The following is a 10,645-nucleotide window of genomic DNA, read 5'->3' as shown; positions in this document are numbered from 1 at the left end:
TTTGAGCACACAAGTTTGACAAAGCGGGTTTATATTTTGACTATTTAAACGTGGAAATTGATTCATCGTGAGTCAAAGTCTACGTGACCGGAAGAATCTTTTTAATTTAATTTTTTAAAATTACAACAATTTAGACGAGACAAAATAAGCGATTGGAGGGAATAATTTTTCTATAATTATTTTAACGAGATTTCGTCATTAAATTACACTTGGAGTTCTTCTCTTAATCAGTTTTTCTTTTTTTTTTTTTAATGATTAAAATCGAATATTACCGAAATAAAGACTCGCTCTTAATAATCTAAAATTAATTTAGGCAATAACAAGAATTCAAAATAGTCCATAGTTTTTCTGCCAAGAATTAAATTTTATATTAATGGAATCGTGTATTAAAAGCCGCTTATACCAGAAGCTAAATACATTAATTAAATTTTTGAGCTAAAAATTACTACGCTGTAATTTGAGAATTTATTAATTATGTAAATTGTATTTTATTTTATTTAATTTCCCAAACAAATTAATTATTAAGTTGTTGTAAGTCGTGCGTGTAAGGACCTCTTTCAGTAGTATATGTTTACAAAATATTTAAACTTAATATTCATGAAATTTTCTCATATTTTTTATTTCTACTCTATTCCTACATCCTTTTACTCGCTTTTATGTTACTTAAATTAAATTCTACATGCACTGTAAAAAGAGCGGTGTTAAAAATAGACTCAATTTAATACGGATGTAGGCGGTGTAATTTGGCGGTGTTAAATCGGTATAAAGGCGGAGAAAGTCCGTTCAGAGTATTAATTTTGGAAAACTTATAAAACACAAAAAATGTCAGTTTTTTATGAAAATTAATAAAAAATATTATTTATTAACAAATATAAAATAAGAAAATAAAATATTAAAATACTTTTGTACATTTATCGATACCGTTCTAATTTAAAAAATGTATCATCTAAAATTTATAGACATCTAACAATTTTTGTGATTTTTCAAAAAAAAAAAAATCTGAAAACCGCCTGACCCTGCGGGCCAGCCCTAAAACTCTCCGCTGTTTTCGAGCTCAAGAACCTCGAAAACATTATTACTTGTAGTTTTTTTAGCTCTCCGAGCTCAAAAAACTGTTAGACCGACAAAATACACATTTCACTGAAAAAAAATCGGTCTATCAGTTGACTCTGCTTTTCGAGCTCGAAAATACTTTTGTATGCCATTGTTTTCAAAAAAACCATTTTTTAGCATTTCTTTCTCCCACGATATCTCGTAAACGAATTGACCAATTAAGACGGTTAAGGTGGCAATCGACGTGTTTTATCAAGTTCTGAAACTGATCAAATTTTGAAATTGATTTATCCAGTCGTTTTCGAGAAATTTCAAAAAAACCAAAAAAAAAATTTTTTTTGAATTCTTTCGTCAACGGTTTCTCTTGAACGAATAAACCTGAGCTAATTAGATTTTGGAATCAATCCATCGAGCGAATTAAAAGTTATCCAAATAAAACATTTTTGAAAGAATTTTATTTTTGAAATATCTCCAAACGCACCCTACCGATTAAGCTCAAATTACAGCTTCAAGCTATTAACAAGCCGCGTTAAATGACACCTCAAAGATCAAAATCGGTTCATCCGTTCGAGAGTTATTAATATTTACATACATACATACGTACGTACGTACGTACGTACACACATACATACACTCGGACATCATCGTGAAATTAGTCAGGATAGCTTCCTAGAACTTCAAAACGTCAAAATCTGATAGAAATTCGGTATCTGCAAATCGGACCGAAACCAATAACTTCCCGAATGTTTGAAAATTTTCAATTTTCTTAGCGGGAAGTTAAAAATTATTCTTGTCCGACAATATCTTAGGAACGAATGAACCGATTCAAGCGATCTTGATGGCAATCGAAAAAGCTTACCAAGACTTAGAATTGATTACATTTTTAGGCGAATCAGGAAAGTGGTCTATGAGTTATACGCGAATAACCTAAAAAAAATAATAATTTTTTAATTTTTATTTTTTGTATAACTTGTAAACTACATGACCGATCGACTCCAAAATCTAATCAATTTTAAGTCTTGGTCAACTTTTTCAATTACCACCAAAAACGTTCAAATCGGTTGATTCATTTCAAAGATACCGTCGGACAAAAAAAGTTAACACAAACACACACACACACACACATACACGGACGTCCATTCGGGAATAGTCAGAATAGCTTCCTAGGACCTCAAAACGTCGACATCTGATGAAAACTCGATTTTTGAAAATCGGACCAAAACCAATAACTTCCCTTTTTTCGAAAATTTGCAATTTTCATAGCGGGAAGTTAAAAATTCCATGTATTGAAATTAAAAAAAAAACGTATTGCATATAAAGAAATATAAAAATTTAATGAATATTATCTGTAGGAAACATCAATTTTGCTATATACTCATTTAATTAATTATTTACGTTCTACGTAATTTATTTAAAAATTAAACATGTTTGCGCCTACTATTTCAGTCACCAATAATTTAATTAATTCATAAAAACAATGTTTCAGTGTAGTGATCGAATACGTAAAAACATTCAGAAAGTAAAATATTTTTAGCACAGAAAAATATTTTAACACCGGGAAATTTTTTTAACACCGGTGCGACACGACTTTTATGGTACAAATATTGTTTTTTTTAATACTTGTAATTGTCAGCGCCATGTTCTATCTTATATTTAATTACTTACAACTTTCTGCTAAAATAGTAAAAGTAAATAACCAAACAATAAAACTTAAAATAAATCAATAACTCGAAATTTTTTCTAATTTGTCCATTTTGCTCGTGTGTACCTTGTACAGTGAAATAAAAAGAAAAATGGCAAAAAGTATATAAGTGGAATAGAAAAGATTTTCTCTTAAAAAGTTTGACTCTTACGAATGTAACGAGAAATCCTTATACATCTATACCTATCTATCTATATATGTATTTTAACTCTTTTATTATTATTTTTCATTATTATTTCAACAAATTGTTTTTGTTCTTCTTATCGCAGTTGATCCTACTTCGTAGAGTAATCTTCGAGATCCTTTTCTTCTATCTCCATCATCCCAATGGGAGAATAGTTTCTGGGACACGCCGTCGTGGTTATCACTCTGAGACTTTATCACACCTTGTGGGCTCAATATCTTTTCTCCTGCATTTTTATTCCTTTCTTAGCTGTAAGTAATCCGGAATTGTTGAAAAAGTTCTCAACTCTTTTCTTAAAATCCACCACCCCCATCTAGTCGAATCACCTCGCTTTCATTTCTCGTCATCACTTCTTTCTCTCCTTACCCTTCCCCCCACTTCCTTTCTCATTATATTTTTTTTTTTCAATTTTTATTTCTTCTTTTTCTTTAAAAATTTTATGGACGATACGAAAAGACTTTGCTTTTCCTCATTTTTAAACTTTCATCCTCATTTAAAAATTTTTTTTTTTTTTTTTTTTCATATCATAAAAAAATTTTTATCCTTCTTCTTTTATAGTTTTCCTCAACTCTTCTTTCTAATACTTTACAGTTGAAAATTTTTTAAAAATATTTTCCTTGCATTATAAACTTATCAAGTCAAGAATAATAACTTTTTCATACATTTTATCATAATTGCTTCTCTAATTTAGTAGATATTTGACTTTTACACTGTAAAAAATTGGCGGAGTGAACGCGGATTTTTTATTTATTCATTCCCCTTTAGAGTGAAATTCACTCCGAACGGAAGTTATCGCGGAGTGAATGATTTTTTATTCATTTAATTCCTTCGGAGTGAATTTCAGTGAAGGAGAGTTTCGGAGAATATTAATTATAAAAAAAAATAATAATACATAGTGAGCTTAGGTCTTTGAAACTTTGACATTTATATTGAGTCCGTTGAAAATCCGAGTGAATTCAAATTTAAATGAAATATGTATTCACTCCCGATTTTGTAGAGTGTATTAAAAATAATAAACGAATATATTTAAGCGATCTTGAAAGTTTCCATGACGGACATATTAATAAATAAAAAAAATTTACGAGCTGTTTTTATTCATGGGTAATTAAAATAATAATGATAATTTATTGGCAGAATTAATTTGTAACGGCGGCTAGGTTTATTGATCCGCTTGAATAATTTGATAACACCTAGGCAATTAATCGGATATATAGAAATATAAAAAACTATAACAAGGTCATATTTACAGGCGCACCCATATCATTTTTATTTATATTCTACTATAAGAATTATCGATGCTTGAGTTTGCTGTTCAAGAAAGTTAAGAATCCTGTCGTAATTGCGAGCTTTAATATTCAGAGGAAAAAAAAAAACCCGAGGCAAAGTGAATGACTAAAGAGGTTAAAAAATTCCGTCGTAGTTACTGAACGTTAAATATATAAAAAAGTGGCAAAGCCACGAAAATTGCATTAACTTAGTACCGCACTGATGGAGTGTTGGCAAATTAAATTACACAAATTTTTTATTTTTTCCAATAAAATCTATTTACCACCTCTGAAGATGGAGTTAAGGGTAAGTTAAAGAGATTAATCATACGCCCGTCGAGAGTCGAGCTACCGAGAAAATAATACCGCTAAAAGTGGTAAGAAGTTGTGTGGGTAAAAATAAATTTAAAAAAAATAAATAAAGTAGAAAATAATAGAAAAAATAAAAAAAAAGAAAACTAACTCACACGGCTTACTGGAGTTTATTAAATGCACTCTTTACAACAATCTCACCCCATTATTTATGGACGCTTTTCTCCGCTCACCCTCTGTGAAATTTGTTTTCATTTTCATTTTTATTTTTATTTTTATTTTTTTCAACTTCATTTCTTCATTCAACTTGTACCGTTTTATTTACGGTTTTAAAAACTCGCTAGAGGATTTTCGCGATCATCCTCTGCAATGACTTTTCATTTCAAAACACATAAAAAATATCTTTCCACATTAAAAAATTTTGAAAATAAATCAAAATTATTTTAGTCAGAATAAATAAATATCTGAAGAAATCCAATAATTAAAAAAAATTTCAAGTAAAAAAGTAATTTATACTCTTTAGTTATGAAATATTTATAAGTAATTTATTTAACATGACCAATTAGGGTCAAGCATTAAATAATTTTTTTAGTGGATTTCGTAAAAATTAAACATTGACAGTATATTCAAAGGACGCGTACAAAAATTGAAAAAGTAAACGGAAATGTTTCGTTAAAATATCGTAATAGGATGAAAAGAAAAATTGAGATGTAATTAAATCGGGCGCCAACGGGAATTGGGGGATAAAGGAGTAGGATTATACGAGACGTCGTTAGTGAAAACGAGCAAGTCCTGTTAGCTGTTACTACTCCAGCTATTACGACTTGGATATACTTGTACTGGTGCATCTATACTTATACCTATCCTCTTTTACACTCACAGTTTTTCTATCTCTTGAACTTTCAGACTAGACGGATTCCAATGAACGAACGGAGAAGAGAATCCGCGTTAAACGAAACCCGATATAGCTTAATCCGATCGAGATTTCGTTTTCCTTCCGTCTGTTTTGTTTTATTTTTTCCTACTTTCTTTTTTTTTTTACTACTCCTTCAACATTTTCTTTTATTTGCCAACACTACACTGGAGATTGCAGTTATTACCGTTCCGAAAAATGATAAAAAAAAACAGGATAACAGTAATGAAGACAAATGTTTTTATAAAATTTTCCTCGTTCTTAATATTAATAAATTATTTATAAAAAGATCTATACTTATTTATTTTAATATTTATATATCTTTTAAAAATTATTAATAGTTAATTTAAATAAAGTGAGCTATCTTAAGGCAGTATTCTACTTTGAGATACATTCAAAAAATTTATATTTTATATACTTTTAACATACAAAAACATCATTCAAATACAAGGCCTCGGTTAGTAAGAGAGTTTTGCATGTGCATTAATAATCCTAGTCCAGCCGGTTGATACTCGTTGATAGTGATGTATTGAATCTAAAAACTCAAAAATTTTCTGTTTCACATTATCCATTTTTGAAGTTTTAACACCAAGCGCAGACCTTCTTACTAATCACGGCGTTGTATTCGAATGATGTTTTTGAATATTAGAATATATAAAATATATAACAAACTTTTTTTTAATGTATTTATTAAGCCTAACAAACCTCGCATGTACACTAGGGTGGGTTGAAAAAAAAACTTTTCTTAGCATGGGGGTAGAATTTGTACCTTATAAAAAAAAAATTTTTTTCAAAAAAAAAAAAATTTTTTTACTCAACATTTTGAGGTGGCCCACTTGTTTTTAAAATAAATAATTGATCAAACGGGGTAGTCCCAACGAAAAAAATTACATGGTGTTCTACAATCTGTAGGGTGTCCCCTTGAAAGCTAATTGAAAGTCAGGAGTTAAAAAAATTTTTTTCCTATTATTTTTGTAATTTAAGTAAAAAATTCAAAAATGAAAAGCATTTTCTTTTGAATTAAAATGAAAGTGAAGTAAAAAAAAATCACATTCGACAATTATTAGATGTTTTCCACGATTTTGGACAAAAAAAAATTTTTTTCGTTGGAACTACCCCGTTTAATCAATTATTTATTTAAAAAACGAGTGGGTCACCTCAAAATGTTGAGTAAAAAATTTTTTTTTTCTTGAAAATTTTTTTTTTTTTATAAGGTACAAATTCTACCCCCATGCTAAGAAAAATAAAAAAAAAGTTTTTTTTCAACCCACCCTAATGTACACTGTAAAAAATCCGAAGTGAATCCGGAGTGAATTCAGATTGAAATTAAATCCGAATTCACTCCGCATTCACTCCGCCACTCGGAGTTCCGGAGTTTTTAAAAAAATCACTCCGCATGCGGAGTGAATTGGGAGTTTTTTTTAGCGGAGTGATTGCGGAGTGACGCGGATTTTATTTCACTCCGGTCCGGAGTTTTAATACTTAAATAAATTTATATTAATTTATATTAAACTGCTAAACCATGTGTGTTTGGGTGTGTGCAGGTGTTTGTGTGCGAATGTCTGCGCGTGTGTCTGCGTGTGTGCATGTGTGCAAATGTGTGCGTGGGTGTGTGTGCGAGTGCGCGTGTGTGTCTAAATATGTGTGTGCGTATCAGCTGATCAATAATGTAATACACGAGTTTTTATTTCGATTTTATTGAGTGGAGCAATTTTTTTATTAATAATATTTCCAAAACTCCGCTCCGGAGTGAATTTCACTCCGAGGGGAGTGAATACTTAAAAATTCGTTCACTCCGCATTCACTCCGGATTTAATCCGCATTCACTCCGCGAATTTTTTACAGTGTATATCTTCATTCATAATCTCATTAAAAATTCGTAAAAAATAGTTTTTTTCGCACCCTCAAACTAGAATACTGCCTTCAAATGAATCAGAAAAAAGTACCTTAATCAGTGAACATTCACTGCACAAATAGTCCCTGTTCAATCAGTGATATACTTTGGACTGATTCGCAGTGAATATTCACTGATATGCAGGACTTTTCACTGATTCGTTTTAAGAGAGAGGGTTGAAAAAATATAACTAATATCCGGTTTTTGTATATGCTTCTAACTGGTCTCAAGTTTACAGTCGAGTTACAAACGGAAATGGAATAGAAGAAGCTGAAAAGGAGTTGAGGTTGTAAAAAGTAAGAAAAGACAGACTCTAGTTAGTGACATCACGTATAGCTCGATACGTGATCCGAGTTTAGCAGATGAAAGACTGATGCGACAAAAGTTTATTCTTACTCACGTAATCACACTGAATCCTAATAAATGTAACTATATCAGCAGAATAAATCTTTTTTTTTATTTACAGTAGCGAAAAAAAATTATTAATATTTTTAAATATCTGAATAAATTTCTTCAGTATTTCATTTCATTTCTTTTCGTTCACTGCTTACGCTGACAGAATTTCGATAACACTATTATTAGACCGTGTGATAATTATTAATTACACTTAAATATGTGACGTCATTGGAATGCTTGAATGTCACTTTAATGGTTTTCCCGAACATAAAAATACTTTTATTGCTTCTTACAGACGTTAACTAAGTGTGTACTAAAATTTTTGTATACAGTTTCATATTACGAAAATAGATAATTTTAATTATTTATTTTTTAAAACAAAAACAAAATTAATTCCAGTTCATTAGCATATTTTACAGGTCTAACTTTCATTACTTTCAGTTACTCCAACTTTTTTTTGTTTCGTAAAACGAAAAAAAAAATTAATAATTATAAAAATAGAACAACGCGTATTATTAAACATACAGTACATATTTAATAACGCAACCTTATGCGGTACGTTAATTCTATAATTAAGGACACTATGTGGAATTTGGTAGCAGTTAACAGCCCGAATGCAAGCGCATATCCCTGCAGACGACATACATAGTCTAGCAAACTCGTCCAGTACAATATGTATGCATTCCAAGTGGTAACGCAGGATATTTGAAGCAAAACCCGTGAGATAGTTTTCCCGCCTCTAGCTCTAAAACTTACCACGGAAACCACCTAATCCTAGTAACCTCTTCCTCTACAACTATTACGACTTTCTCTCTCACTTTCTTATTTTCCTTTGAATACTTCTCGCTCTTACTAACAAGTCCTTTACACATATTCTGTCGTCATCCACCAAATAACAGTACTTTAGTTCCCACCGGTTGTTTTCAGTACACTAAATTTCCCCGAAATCCTTGAGTGCATTCTGCTACAGTATACGTTACATTAGAATCAGGCATAGAACATACGACAGTTAACATTTAACATAGGCAATATTCTACACAACTATAGCGGCGATTATTACACATCGTAGCTCTTGATCTTATTCTATATATATTGTGAAGATGAGAGAACTTAGATACTCTTACGAGAGAAGGTATATATATCTTATCTCCTATATCCTATATACTGTCGGCTTTACTTACATATTTCCACCCTTCCCGACACTACATTACACTAGTCAGTAGCTCTATATATAATCTGGCTTATACCATATATTGTACATAATATCTATATATATGTTGGTATTGTGTGGTGTAGTGTAGAAACTTGTCAACGAACAAGGATCTCAACGTCAGCGGCAGATGTCGTGTGATCCTTGACGCTAAGATGCACATGCTTACTTCCACTGTTGAGTTTCAATGATAACCGTATTACATAATATCATATATTATATATATATATATATTTACATTGTATCTTAATTTATCATACTTCGTGGATAAAGACGATTTACTTCTTTATTATTATTTATAGAATTTAGAAATTGAATTTAAAAATAAATAATTTTATAAAATATTTACTAAGGTAATGGAGGTTGAAACGATTGTGGTATAGAACTTGTAAAAATATCGTTAAAATAAAAATTTGATGGAGTATACTTTATAATAATGGATGAATTATTATCAATTATATTCTATAACAAATTTTAAGTTTCATTATTTACGACTTGGCTACTTTTGTGAGGTTCCCGTAGTCATGCGATTATTTAAAATACTTTTTAAGAATTTAACTCAGTTTTAACTACTTCGGTACGTAAGTATTCAGTATATAATTGAATATATTTTTATTACTATTATAAAAGAACAAATAGTTCAATTATAAATATTTTTGGCTAAGTTTTTTTCGCAAACAAAATCTCTGATTATAAAATACAGATTGTACATCGATGCACTACTGTCTAATCTAGTGACGTGCGCTTCAATTATTTGATAATATTCGTTTGTTTAAAAGAAAAACTCGGCCAAAGTTTCCATTTACTGCACAAGCGCAACAAAGATAGTACCGTTCGTGGACTTGAGTGTAACAGAGAGATAAATGCGAACCCGTGTTAAAAACAAAAATTTTCTTGCGGCGAGAAAAAAAAAGTTTTAGGACGATGACAAAATTATTGCCGCAAAAAATTTTTTCTAGTCCTGAGAAAATTTTTGTTTTGATTTCATAATACAACATTTTTTTTGAGCCAAGAAATTAACAGTTTTCGATTGTGTATTCTTTTTTCCAGTTTGAAATATTTCCTTGTACTATTATTACATAAAGCAAATCGTTATAACTAGTTTGATATTTCCACGAAATTTTTTAAAAATCAATCTCGATTTAACTATTTCAAATATTTTTAAATAAACTCTGTAAGCTTAAAATAATATGTAAATCAATAGTTAAAAATGCGATACTCGGTACATAGTATTAAATATTGAGGAGAAAATATAAATATTTTTATTTGTCTCCAAAGCAATAGTAAACCTGTATGAACTGATGGATTTATATGGCCTTAGATACTTGAGTTGGTCAAAGGATATCTTTGACGTTATGAAGTTTTGATTTTAGTAACTGCAAGGCAATATATTTTGCTTCGATGAGCAGGAAAGACATATACTTATACATATATATTCTAATAAAACAAGGGGAAATTGAAATACATCATTGGTAAATCGTTTTATAAGAATAAGTCCAAAAATATCGTTCCAAAAATATCTTACCCAATAATATGTTTTCGTATAAATACTGTCAATAAATAGGAAGTCACTAAATTTAAGGATATTTTTGTATAGAATTTTTATGATTTTGATAATTAATTATATATTTTTATCGCAAATCGCCGGAAAAATACATTTTTATCACAATAAATTATTACTGTAAATATTTTCTGAGTATTTATTGTAACAATACT

Source organism: Microplitis mediator, chromosome 2 (assembly GCF_029852145.1).
Source record: "Microplitis mediator isolate UGA2020A chromosome 2, iyMicMedi2.1, whole genome shotgun sequence".
In the NCBI taxonomy this organism is placed as follows: domain Eukaryota; kingdom Metazoa; phylum Arthropoda; class Insecta; order Hymenoptera; family Braconidae; genus Microplitis; species Microplitis mediator.
This window is presented reverse-complemented; position numbering follows the sequence as displayed.